Here is a 14,436-nt window from a genome sequence, read left to right as displayed (position 1 = left end):
GCTTCTTTTTAATGGCAAGAAATTGAAATTGCAATGAAATCTGAAAATATAGAAAAAACCTTTTAAGTGAATCTATTAATTCTCGTTTTCTGCTTCTGATATTTTAATTTCTATTTTACTAGACTTTTGCCTGTTGAACAGTTTAAGCTGCACCACTTTACTCTTGTACTGAGCGGTGATACATGTACTCATTATCTGTCTTAAAGAAGCTTCATCTCTTCTCTCTTTATGGCTGCTCTCTGTTTATACCTACTCTGTCTGATTGGCTATTTGTGACTCCAATCTGTGACTTTAAATCAAATTTGAAAGTTGACAAACATTTTTTTCCAGTTTCTGTCTTTCCATGAGTTGTCCCTCAATCTGAACTGCAACCAAATGAAGAGTGTAATTACTCCCTTCAAGCCATCCTGTCGTAGTGAGTGTAATCTACAGTATAATATATTTGCTCTTTGTGATTTACAATGTGAGCTATTCATGGTGACCTAAAACAACTGTGTGTGTGATCTTGCAGTAAAGGTGAATCCTCCTGCGGAGCCAAAAGTCAACTTCACCTCTGTTTCCTGGTTGTCCCAAGTCCCTAAACATGTAAGGATCAGTTCATACAGAAGTGTAGTGCAGTGGAAGAAGCAGGATCAGTCATGGAGTGTAAGTTTAGATTTTGTGACACAATGTGAACAAGTTTAAGTGTAAAGTGATCTTAAAAGTGCACATTTAAATGACAACCCTGTGGCTGTGTGAATCCAAGCAAGATTCATTCTCAACCCCGCGCTGCTTTCTGTGTGTCAGGATCCTGCTGTGCACAAAAACGTGGCATTCAATGTGGACAGGAGTGCAAGGCAGAGCTGGAGCCAGATTTGCTGATACGAGGCGAGAGGTACGAGGCACGCGTTCGTGTGCGGTCTATTTTTCAGCACCGCAAGGGAGCCTGGAGTGACTGGAGCCCCACTGCATCATGGGAGTCACCAGCAGGAAGAAAGAAAAAACTAAGCATGTGGAATTGCTATAAATTTTCACAGCACACATTGCAACCTGTACCCAGATATTTAAAATCACAGATGTACGGGATGTATGTAAAACTTAGGTTTTTGGTAGCACTTAATAATAATGTCCAGTGTTAAGAATTATTAATGTTTTAGTAAGGTATTAGCAAGTGTTTAATTCATACTAACAGTGAGGTACTATCAGTGATAGCTGTACATTGTGTAGTAGTAACAGATAGTCAAAGGAGTTTGCAAAGAAAAGCATCTGGACTTCTTTAAGTTGCTTGAAGACGTTTCACCTCTCATCCGAGAAGCTTCTTCAGTTCTAAGGTCAAATGGCCGAGAGTCCCAGATTTAAACCCAGTGGGAGTATCCCCCCCAATGAGGGACAAAGGACCCCCTGGTGATCCTCTAATCACATGCGCCAAGGTGTGAAAGCGGGTGTGGGACCTAATCAGCCAGGGTTTCGGGTGAGCTCATTGTGAAACCTGGCCCCACCTTGTCATGTGAATTCCTGAGGTCAGATGGCCCAGGATGTGAGTGGGCGTTAAGGCGTCTGAGGAGGGAACTCAAACTGGATTATAGATGGCAGACAGTTGGTGTCGTAAACCACCGCCTCTGTTCAAAGATGGTCGCTCACAGTGGACATAGATGGCCTCTTTCACTCCTCTTTCAAACCATCTGTCCTCTCTGTCCAATATGTGAACCTTGGCATCCTCAAAAGAGTGACCTTTATCCTTAAGATGCAGATGGACTGCTGAGTCTTGTCCTGTGGAGGTGGCTCTTCTATGTTGTGCCATGCGCTTGTGAAGTGGCTGTTTGGTCTCTCCAATGTAGAGGTCTGGGCATTCCTCGCTGCACTGTACAGCATACACCACGTTGTTCAGTCTGTGTTTTGGAGTTTTGTCTTTCGGGTGAACCAGTTTGTGTCTGAGTGTGTTGCTGGGTCTGAAGTACACTGGGATGTCGTGCTTGGAGAAAACTCTCCTGAGTTTCTCTGATACACCGGCTGCATAGGGGATGACAATGTTGTTGCATCTGTCTTTCTTATCCTCCCTCGCTGGTGTCTGATCTCCAGACGCTTTTCTTTGCAAACTCCTTTGACTACGATGACCTGGATGACTGAGAACCTTCACAGACAGTAGTAACAGATGTATAAATATATCTGTATTTAAAAATGACATACTGAGGAGGAGTAATTGTATATAAAACATGAATTACACACTGTTAGGTTCATTTTTGAGAGAGAGAAGACAAACATGCTCAAAGTGCATTGTTTTAAATTTATTAAGCATTTGAAGGCTCAAGTTAAAAAACGGCTGCCGTGTCTCTTGCTCACTCAGGAGAGCCAAACGAACAAAGAGCAGCACACCCAAGTAGTCTAGACTTTTATGGCGGGTCACAGAAACAGAATGTCAACATGACTGATGGAATCAGTTGAGGGTGGCCTTTGGTCTGATACTTTCGCACGTTTCTTCTTCTGCACCTCTCTGGATATCAGCCTTATATGGAGATGACCCTTTTGCAGGCAACACTCCCATTACCATGGCAACCACCTGTCGTTCTCCAGTCTGGCCTGTAGAGTTAAAGAAGGGGGTTGTCTTGTAGCTATCACAACCTCCATCCACATTCCTGTGAGGGGTCTTCCCCCTGTTTATGTCTGCCAGCATCAGAGTGAATCCAGACTATTCTACAACACATCGTGTGCAGTAAAGGATCAACAAATGTGTGTTGCTAATCATCAAGTATTAGCCTTAAAGATGAAATTTAATCCCAACAACACTTGTTATTTCCTCAATAATGTTTAAAAGTGTGATATTATTATAAAGTTCTACCAAGTTTTTTAACTGTGACATTATTTTTCTGCGAGGGGGATTTGTTCTCCACCACAGTATGTTCATAATAAAAGAATCAAAAGATGATAAAAGAATAAACTTTATAGTCACACAACGCATGTTTCTTGTTAAGTGAAGACAAAACTCTCACCTGCTCTTCTACCAAACCAACCCATCTCATCTGGTTCCGCAACATCAAGAACATTGATATGGACAATCTCACTGCCAGATTGGACAATATACAGATTCCGGACTTCTATTCTACTCCCGATGACTTGTTGTTATATTATAATAATTGTTTACTCAGTGTCCTTGATTCTCTGGTTCCTGTAAAAACCCACTCTGCTTCCTTAGCTCGCTCTGCTGCGTGGTTTACCTATGACCTCCGAGCATTGAAGGCCAAAGCTCGGCAGCTAGAGCGTAGATATATAAAATCTGGCTTAACTGTTGATGCAGAAATCTACAAATACCATGTACTTCAGTATAAAGACTCCATCAACAAGGTCAAACAAAGCTTCTACTCAGGTATTATCAGTTCTTATGAGGGTAACACAAGGATTTTGTTTTTGGTTCTCAACAAACTTCTTCAGCCCCCCAACAATATACACCACACTTCTATTCTTCTGAAACCTGTAACTCTCTGATGCTGTTCTGGACTACAAAATCAATAACATCCACCAGCAACTCAGTTGAAATGTTGTGTCTACCCCCCCCCTTCCAGAACCTTTTCTCCATTTTAAGCCGTTTCCCACTTTTCATCTTCCTCATTAACTGACATTTCTGAGTTCATATGTAAATCAAAGCCTGCCACATGTCATCTTGACCCTATGCCTACAGGGCTTGTGAAATCCTGCCTCTCTTCCTTTCTGCTATCATTCACTCTTCACTCACCACCGGTATCGTTCCCTCCTTATTCAAGATTGCTTCAGTCAATGCTATACTGAAAAAACCTTCTTTAGATGCTAACAACTTTAACAATCTCCGTCCGTGTCAGTTTTGGCCGGCGGTCATAGGTTCTTTCCAATAATGTGACGCAAGACTGGAATAAAATATATCCATGGACTGGCACTTTATTAAAGAAGGCACATGTTAACAGCACAAACACCAACTAAAAACAAAATGGCTTCCTTTATACTCTACCTTTTCAGGTGAGCATCCGGACTAGCCCAAGTATGGGGGTTAACTAATCAAAATGAAAACACAACCCTCCACACAAACAAACATACAATAACATTAGAGCACATAACAAACATATACACATTTCCAACACGTACTATAAACAAGCCAATAACATAAGCTTCAACCATTACTATCTAAATTAAAACCCTTCTTAACTATACTCCCTAACCTGGCACACTGGTCTGCTCCAGGAGCTCTTAAGTAGGTGATTGAGCTGCTTCCACTCTTTTGCTCCACATCCTGCAAGAAGCAACTGTTTTAACTGTGAAATAGATTTTAGCTGAAAATCATTTCCAGACTCTGGCCATATGTTTGAGATAAAGTCCAAATACTATATGTGATTTTATATATAATGCAAATAAGAATCTAAACACATAGAGAACCTAAAACTTCAGCACTGTCCATTTAAACTTAACATGTTTGTACTGATCACGATAAAAAGAAAAGTTTGGGTGAACTTTTCTAGGTTAGCTTGCACATGGATGCAAAACACTAAATCTGAACAAACACATTTAATTGTTCATCCTGTTTTTAATACAGTTTAAATGTCAGTGTGTTTAACATGCAAACGCAGCTACTGCTAATGCATTAATATACATAACACGCTGTGTTTATGTATGTGTTGCTGTGCACACTCAAAAATGCTGCATCCTGGAGGAACTGAGAGTTTGTACTTCAGTCAAAGAAGAAAAAGAATGAATAAAAACAGATAAAACTGAAAGAAAAACCCAGGAGGAGGTGGTTTCCACCGAACTGTATGTTTATAGGTATACTAGTAAATACAACCTTATTAATCAGCTGAATTTTTTCGGGTGGTTCAGGTAATACGCAAAGATGTCCCATGATGCTCTTTGACAGTATATCAGATGGAATCAAATCAGCAGTTGCGAGCAGATCAGTCGCAGGTCAACCAGCAGGTAAGTCACTGACTGAAGTCGTTGACTGTTTTCTTAGTCTGTGTAAGTGGAAGCACAGAGGACAAAATGAGGCAGGATGTGAAACATCTTCTGTTTTATCACCTGTTTATAGGACTGCTTATTCTTGTTGCATTCGTTTATATGTATTTCTATATGTGTTTGTGTGTGACTGCATGCACAAAAAAAGAGTGAAGAATCAGACTGACATCTGTATCTTATCAGCCCCATGATGTTTTACTTCATTCATGTATACTTATCTGTGCAGGAGAATCAAGAAGCAGTCAGTACTGAAGTGAGTACAATCCTTCAACTCTTTGAGTGACTAAACTTTGGAAACAAACCATCCCAGCGGTCTCTAAGGAAGAAAACTGACTACTTGAAGTATGGAGAGAAACAAGAAAACCCTTTCCTTGTTTATTCTGCTGCCACTGCTACTGGTCTGCAAAAGTGAGGAGTGTCCCCGCCTTCCAAAGAGTTAGTCGTCTTCTTTTTCCCCCCCCTCTTGATTTATATCATATATCTAACTTTAAGATCTGTTTTTTGACATTTACTCATTTTCATCCCATTTCTCCTGTTTTAATTCTCACAGATCTCACTTGCCACACTGACTACAATAGAAACATCACATGTTTGTGGAAAAGCAAATACGTGTCTGATGACACTGCATGCACGATAGATGCTCACTATAAATCTCGACGCCTGTAAGGACCTCAGTCACAAAGAGAAATCCTCAACAGATAATACTCACATTACATAAATCACACCTGTCATCATGTGCACCAAAAGAGATTAATACTGTTTTTTTGTTTTTCTCAGTTCTTACAGCGCTTCCTGTCACCTAAAGCCTGTTGATGTCTCCAGACCAGCCCTAAAGAAGTGCTCCCTGATCTTTAAAATTGAATACATTGTGAGTGTGTGAAAAAAATCTAATTGTTTTCAAGCCCCAGATATACAATCATATATCCTATATCTCTGTTTGTAGTCTAAGTAGTGATCGATGTTGGATTAATTTTAAAAACTGGTTAGCCAAATTATCAAGCACATATACCGCAGTTAATGAAAGAGAGAGAGGGGTCAGTGAGCAGGGATCTTTAAAAATAGTTTTTTTTGCCAGAATCATGCTCTTTGACTTTTCCATGTTCTGTATTTGAAGTGAAGTTTAAGGTAATTGTGGCTTTTGTCCTGCTTCTTTTTAATGGCAAGAAATTGAAATTGCAATGAAATCTGAAAATATAGAAAAAAACCTTTTAAGTGAATCTATTAATTCTCGTTTTCTGCTTCTGATATTTTAATTTCTATTTTACTAGACTTTTGCCTGTTGAACAGTTTAAGCTGCACCACTTTACTCTTGTACTGAGCGGTGATACATGTACTCATTATCTGTCTTAAAGAAGCTTCATCTCTTCTCTCTTTATGGCTGCTCTCTGTTTATACCTACTCTGTCTGATTGGCTATTTGTGACTCCAATCTGTGACTTTAAATCAAATTTGAAAGTTGACAAACATTTTTTTTCCAGTTTCTGTCTTTCCATGAGTTGTCCCTCAATCTGAACTGCAACCAAATGAAGAGTGTAATTACTCCCTTCAAGCCATCCTGTCGTAGTGAGTGTAATCTACAGTATAATATATTTGCTCTTTGTGATTTACAATGTGAGCTATTCATGGTGACCTAAAACAACTGTGTGTGTGATCTTGCAGTAAAGGTGAATCCTCCTGCGGAGCCAAAGTCAACTTCACCTCTGTTTCCTGGTTGTCCCAAGTCCCTAAACATGTAAGGATCAGTTCATACAGAAGTGTAGTGCAGTGGAAGAAGCAGGATCAGTCATGGAGTGTAAGTTTAGATTTTGTGACACAATGTGAACAAGTTTAAGTGTAAAGTGATCTTAAAAGTGCACATTTAAATGACAACCCTGTGGCTGTGTGAATCCAAGCAAGATTCATTCTCAACCCCGCGCTGCTTTCTGTGTGTCAGGATCCTGCTGTGCACAAAAAACGTGGCATTCAATGTGGACAGGAGTGCAAGGCAGAGCTGGAGCCAGATTTGCTGATACGAGGCGAGAGGTACGAGGCACGCGTTCGTGTGCGGTCTATTTTTCAGCACCGCAAGGGAGCCTGGAGTGACTGGAGCCCCACTGCATCATGGGAGTCACCAGCAGGAAGAAAGAAAAAAACTAAGCATGTGGAATTGCTATAAATTTTCACAGCACACATTGCAACCTGTACCCAGATATTTAAAATCACAGATGTACGGGATGTATGTAAAACTTAGGTTTTTGGTAGCACTTAATAATAATGTCCAGTGTTAAGAATTATTAATGTTTTAGTAAGGTATTAGCAAGTGTTTAATTCATACTAACAGTGAGGTACTATCAGTGATAGCTGTACATTGTGTAGTAGTAACAGATAGTCAAAGGAGTTTGCAAAGAAAAGCATCTGGACTTCTTTAAGTTGCTTGAAGACGTTTCACCTCTCATCCGAGAAGCTTCTTCAGTTCTAAGGTCAAATGGCCGAGAGTCCCAGATTTAAACCCAGTGGGAGTATCCCCCCCAATGAGGGACAAAGGACCCCCTGGTGATCCTCTAATCACATGCGCCAAGGTGTGAAAGCGGGTGTGGGACCTAATCAGCCAGGGTTTCGGGTGAGCTCATTGTGAAACCTGGCCCCACCTTGTCATGTGAATTCCTGAGGTCAGATGGCCCAGGATGTGAGTGGGCGTTAAGGCGTCTGAGGAGGGAACTCAAAACTGGATTATAGATGGCAGACAGTTGGTGTCGTAAACCACCGCCTCTGTTCAAAGATGGTCGCTCACAGTGGACATAGATGGCCTCTTTCACTCCTCTTTCAAACCATCTGTCCTCTCTGTCCAATATGTGAACCTTGGCATCCTCAAAAGAGTGACCTTTATCCTTAAGATGCAGATGGACTGCTGAGTCTTGTCCTGTGGAGGTGGCTCTTCTATGTTGTGCCATGCGCTTGTGAAGTGGCTGTTTGGTCTCTCCAATGTAGAGGTCTGGGCATTCCTCGCTGCACTGTACAGCATACACCACGTTGTTCAGTCTGTGTTTTGGAGTTTTGTCTTTCGGGTGAACCAGTTTGTGTCTGAGTGTGTTGCTGGGTCTGAAGTACACTGGGATGTCGTGCTTGGAGAAAACTCTCCTGAGTTTCTCTGATACACCGGCTGCATAGGGGATGACAATGTTGTTGCATCTGTCTTTCTTATCCTCCCTCGCTGGTGTCTGATCTCCAGACGCTTTTCTTTGCAAACTCCTTTGACTACGATGACCTGGATGACTGAGAACCTTCACAGACAGTAGTAACAGATGTATAAATATATCTGTATTTAAAAATGACATACTGAGGAGGAGTAATTGTATATAAAACATGAATTACACACTGTTAGGTTCATTTTTGAGAGAGAGAAGACAAACATGCTCAAAGTGCATTGTTTTAAATTTATTAAGCATTTGAAGGCTCAAGTTAAAAAACGGCTGCCGTGTCTCTTTGCTCACTCAGGAAAGCCAAACGAACAAAGAGCAGCACACCCAAGTAGTCTAGACTTTTATGGCGGGTCACAGAAACAGAATGTCAACATGACTGATGGAATCAGTTGAGGGTGGCCTTTGGTCTGATACTTTCGCACGTTTCTTCTTCTGCACCTCTCTGGATATCAGCCTTATATGGAGATGACCCTTTTGCAGGCAACACTCCCATTACCATGGCAACCACCTGTCGTTCTCCAGTCTGGCCTGTAGAGTTAAAGAAGGGGGTTGTCTTGTAGCTATCACAACCTCCATCCACATTCCTGTGAGGGGTCTTCCCCCTGTTTATGTCTGCCAGCATCAGAGTGAATCCAGACTATTCTACAACACATCGTGTGCAGTAAAGGATCAACAAATGTGTGTTGCTAATCATCAAGTATTAGCCTTAAAGATGAAATTTAATCCCAACAACACTTGTTATTTCCTCAATAATGTTTAAAAGTGTGATATTATTATAAAGTTCTACCAAGTTTTTTAACTGTGACATTATTTTTTCTGCGAGGGGGATTTGTTCTCCACCACAGTATGTTCATAATAAAAGAATCAAAAGATGATAAAAGAATAAACTTTTATAGTCACACAACGCATGTTTCTTGTTAAGTGAAGACAAAACTCTCACCTGCTCTTCTACCAAACCAACCCATCTCATCTGGTTCCGCAACATCAAGAACATTGATATGGACAATCTCACTGCCAGATTGGACAATATACAGATTCCGGACTTCTATTCTACTCCCGATGACTTGTTGTTATATTATAATAATTGTTTACTCAGTGTCCTTGATTCTCTGGTTCCTGTAAAAACCCACTCTGCTTCCTTAGCTCGCTCTGCTGCGTGGTTTACCTATGACCTCCGAGCATTGAAGGCCAAAGCTCGGCAGCTAGAGCGTAGATATATAAAATCTGGCTTAACTGTTGATGCAGAAATCTACAAATACCATGTACTTCAGTATAAAGACTCCATCAACAAGGTCAAACAAAGCTTCTACTCAGGTATTATCAGTTCTTATGAGGGTAACACAAGGATTTTGTTTTTGGTTCTCAACAAACTTCTTCAGCCCCCCAACAATATACACCACACTTCTATTCTTCTGAAACCTGTAACTCTCTGATGCTGTTCTGGACTACAAAAATCAATAACATCCACCAGCAACTCAGTTGAAATGTTGTGTCTACCCCCCCCCTTCCAGAACCTTTTCTCCATTTTAAGCCGTTTCCCACTTTTCATCTTCCTCATTAACTGACATTTCTGAGTTCATATGTAAATCAAAGCCTGCCACATGTCATCTTGACCCTATGCCTACAGGGCTTGTGAAATCCTGCCTCTCTTCCTTTCTGCTATCATTCACTCTTCACTCACCACCGGTATCGTTCCCTCCTTATTCAAGATTGCTTCAGTCAATGCTATACTGAAAAAACCTTCTTTAGATGCTAACAACTTTAACAATCTCCGTCCGTGTCAGTTTTGGCCGGCGGTCATAGGTTCTTTCCAATAATATGACGCGAGACTGGATGTTACAGCCCTAGCAGGGCCTCCTCCTGAAGGTGCTTGTGTGGGCGTGTCCTTCATTCTCTCTTGCCTTAGCTGCCACCTGTTTTCTTTTGTGCAGCTGACTCTCGTCACTAATTAAAAGTATTTAAGCCCAGGGAAAGGTGAGCTCTGGGCCAGTGTGCCATTAGTGTGGTTACAGCTAGTGAGCTGTGTTTTTGCTGTTTGCAGCTAGTGAGCTGCTCTTTCTTTTTGGCTTACGTTTTACTTTATTGACCAACGCCTGAGTTTTGTTTGTTTTCTTAAATGGTGATAGCGGCTTGTCCGGCTCTTTTAGTTGAGCTACTTTAATAAAACTCTTTAATTTAACCGTTTTGCCTCCTTGACTCCTTTTTCTGACCCGGACACTTTTTGTTACTTCCCCCTCACCGCCTAGACCCCTCAGGGGAACGTAACAAGTGGGGGCTCGTCCGGGATCTGAAAAGGGAGTTTGAAATTAGTGGTGTTTGGGATTTTTTTTTTGGCTTTTGTGTGACGGTTGTGTTGCTTTTTGAGAAGAGTAGACATACATCTTCCCAGTTAAGTTAGGTGAGTGTCCAGCTGAGCTTTTTAAGTTCTTCCTTCGGGCGCTCGATAAAATATATCCATGGACTGGCACTTTATTAAAGAAGGCACATGTTAACAGCACAAACACCAACCCCAACTAAAAACAAAATGGCTTCCTTTTATACTCTACCTTTTCAGGTGAGCATTCATACTAGCCCAAGTATGGGGGTTAACTAATCAAAATGAAAATATAACCCTGCACACAAACAAACATACAATAACATTAGAGCACATAACAAACATATACATATTTCCAACACGTACTATAAACAAACGAATAACATAAGTATTGGCGACTGTCAAGCCTTTGAGTCGCCGAGCAGCTGAATAGGGGAATAATGTTGACGCGCCCACTGTTCAAAACGTAAGTCAAAGTTCCAGGTTAAAAACTCCTTTATTTGTTATCAAATCCTTAAAATCCGTAGAAAAACAGTGATCAAAAAACATTCTAAGCTTGAGCGGTCAGCAAAAGTCGACTTCCTCCATCACACACTCATTCACAAAAAATTCCCTCAGGACGTGATCAGGTGATATAGCAATCACTATTACCGACACCACGTACGCCTATCCACAACAATAAGCTTCAACCATTACTATCTAAATTAAAACCCTTCTTAACCATACTCCCTAACCTGGCACACTGGTCTGCTTCAGGAGCTCTTAAGTAGGTGATTGAGCTGCTTTCACTCTTTTGCTCCACATCCTGCAAGAAGCAACCAGGACAGGTGAGTACCTTTACAAATTCTCCTTTCACATATGTTTAGGCTACCGACAAATGATTAAATGTAAGCAGCTCTAACTTTGGCTCTTTTCTGACACAGGTAGGATGGCCAGTCCTGGTGATGGGTAGATGAGGCCTCGTGAAGCGTTTCAGCACATTCACCAAACTGTATCGATACTGTGTCGACACAGTGTTGCTGTTTTGCTCTGTACTGACACCTGCTGGACCTTGAATATCATTGCAGGCAACTTACTTGAGACTCACAACAGACACTGATTCAATGACCTAGTCATACTTGTATACACTGTAAGCAATGTTCCCTCTAATTTTTCATGTGTCTGAGCGAACACACAAACTCCCTGAGCGATCCCTTGGACCACTGTGAGCGACATCAGACGTGTGCACTGTGGTCACGCCACATCTAATCCATCCAAGTTACATGGTTTATTAAAATAATCAAATTACAGCATTTACATTTATGTTAGACTACTTTTAATTAACTGTTTTAGCCCATTTATAATGAAAATGTAAAAAAAAATCTAGTCATTGACCTGTGTAGCATGTTAACACTATTGGAAGTAAAAATAACTTGAACACAACTTTCATTTTTTTTTTTTTTTTATAAAGCTCTGACTTGTATTATGAGTCTGTGGTCTGGGAGAGAGTCTGTAACTCTCTGTCTGCAAAATATAGTATATAATGACCAATGCTGGGCAATTAATTATATAGTTACTTCTTCAAAAAAGTAACTCAGTTTGGTAAACAACCAAGTTTTTTGCAACTTTTCTTAATGCAGCCAAGGCATTTTTAAATAAAAATTTCAAACTATTTACAGAACAATCAGCTGTTCTGCATCAAATCTGATGCCACACAAATTATTTGTGCCACTCCCCAAAATAATTTCTGTCCACTATGAGATAAAGGAGAACAACAGCCTGATACCTGCAGGCCTGACAACAGGAGATGTATCACTCCTGTAACACCTGTAACATTCAGCAGTCGCCTCATTGTTCTGACACACACAGCAAAACTATTGACTACACTTAGAGCTGGGCGATATAAGATTTTTTCATATCACGATATGTTTTTTTCATTTCAGGCGATAACGATATATATCACGATATAAGCCAAATAACTATTTGTAAGATTTAAATGTGCCATTGCTCACAAGTAAAATGTGAAATAATTAGCAGCTTGTTTTAATTAAAATATTTATTTCCCATAATAAGTTCAACAGGGTAGATGTACTTAAGGAACATGAGACTTCAGTTTCAGATAAAGGCAAATATTGTAAACTACACAAAAGGCAGCCGCTAAAGCGTTTAAGTTTCAAAATAGAACAAACAAAACAGACTACTAAATTGTCAATTCCACTTAGAAACAAAATTTTAATTCTAAAAATAAATCTTAGGTCGTTTTACAGAAGAACAGACAAAATTGACTAACTTTTGTCAATATCAAATAAACTGAGAACTAAAAGGAAATTCTCAGGCTACGTCCACACGTACACGGGTATTTTTGAAAACGGAGATTTTCCGTTTTCGTTTTAAAAAATAATCCCGTCCACACGTAAACGCAGAAATGAAGGAAAACGCTGCTAGGAACATGCCAAAGCAACAGGTGGCGATATATTCCTAACCGTGTAGAAATGTTGGCCAATCAGAAGTCTAGAAGCCTCGGTGGGAAATAGTAAACAAAGATGGGGCATAGAAACAGAACCGAGTCGTATGTGTGGAGGGACAGTAACTATGTGTGTATATGTAAGCATTTAAACACTGCAGAGAGTACAATTAACAGTAACAGTATTGTAGAAATTCATTTCACCGAAACAATAACGTGGCGCACAGTGTGACGTCAAAAAAGGCGCACACCTTTGACGCTGCGTTTTCTCCGTTTTTCTTGTCCACACGTAAATGCAAAAACGGAGTTTTCGAAAATATCCACCCTGGCAGGCGTTTTTAGAAATCTCCGTTTTCAGTGACTGAAAACGCCATTTACGTGTGGACGAAAGGTGCAGACGCATAGAAAAATCTGCGTTTTCAAAAATACCTGGGTACGTGTGGACGTAGCATCAATCTCTCCTTGTTGTATAGCTTAGCTTTTCAAACAGTTTTAACAGTTACTTTAGTCTGACAAAAGCCGAATGACGAATTAGCGCTTTCAGTCAGAGATTGAGCATGCACCGCTTTATTGTATATCCAGACTTGCTTTCGGCACAATTTACAGTGCGCGCTACTCTGTTTTTTGTCAGACTTGAAATAGCCGAAATACCTTCACACTACGGAACTTCTGTGGCCATTCCGTTTGACAATCTCTCCAGCATTGGAACCATCATCTGTTTTTTCTTCGGTAACCTTCGCTCACGCTCTCGGTTGATTTTTCTGTAGTCGGCAAACTCATTTCCTTCATTACCTGGGCGGCCCGGCTGCAAAAACAAATACACATGTGCGCCTTGGCGCTTGTGCCGTATGTAACAAGTCATGTGACGTGATGCTGCGGCTGTGATTGGTTCGGCTCTGCGCTACTTAATTTGGATTGGCTGTTCTTTTTTTTTTTTTTTAAGAGGACAAGAGAGATGAGGTCTATCGCAATAGTTTAATTTTTCTATAGAGAAAAAGTTATTTCGCAATACATATCGTTATCGTTTTATCGCCCAGCTCTAACTACACTACACACTAACTACACAAGATTTGCGCTAAACGTCTCAAATCTCTCGCATCTCAGAACACCGCCGTCACTCCTAAAACTTCCCCCCGTTTCTTAACAACTAGATGCCACGTTGCCATATAATTTTTTGATTGGTCGACATGGTACTTTTTTGGACGAATAGGAAAGGGGGAGCGGGTGGACTTGGGGGGCGGCGGGTTGTTTTTGCTCACAGGCGGAGAGTGCTTTCCAGACTTTTTTCTTATAAAACGCAGTTTTTACCATTTCGTCCCGCAGTAAATATAAACAACGATAGTATTCAGGAAGAAAACCAAACATTGCATATATTTTTATCATAACTCTGGTTTTACGTGGCCTATCAACACAATTTAATAACTGGTATAAAGTCCACACTTTTTCCGTCAATTGTTCCGTCTGTCCTGCTCACATCTCCAATGGTTGTACACGTTGTCATTAACGTGGCTTCACTCCACATCAGCCACGCCGCTTTGCTAGCTAAAACTC

At 40.6% G+C, this 14,436-nt stretch overlaps 1 long non-coding RNA gene across 1 annotated transcript; it reads left to right on the top strand.

Moving 5' to 3' along the window:
• Positions 1 to 4,169: 4,169 nt before the first annotated feature.
• Positions 4,170 to 5,806, top strand: LOC109202574 (uncharacterized). The gene is made up of 4 exons (XR_002062505.2): positions 4,170 to 4,911; positions 5,177 to 5,385; positions 5,501 to 5,612; positions 5,728 to 5,806. It is a non-coding gene; the product is annotated as an uncharacterized LOC109202574 (long non-coding RNA).
• Positions 5,807 to 14,436: the final 8,630 nt, after the last annotated feature.

This window comes from Oreochromis niloticus, linkage group LG6, assembly GCF_001858045.2.
Source record: "Oreochromis niloticus isolate F11D_XX linkage group LG6, O_niloticus_UMD_NMBU, whole genome shotgun sequence".
Lineage (NCBI taxonomy): Eukaryota > Metazoa > Chordata > Actinopteri > Cichliformes > Cichlidae > Oreochromis > Oreochromis niloticus.
This window is presented reverse-complemented; position numbering and strand designations above follow the sequence as displayed.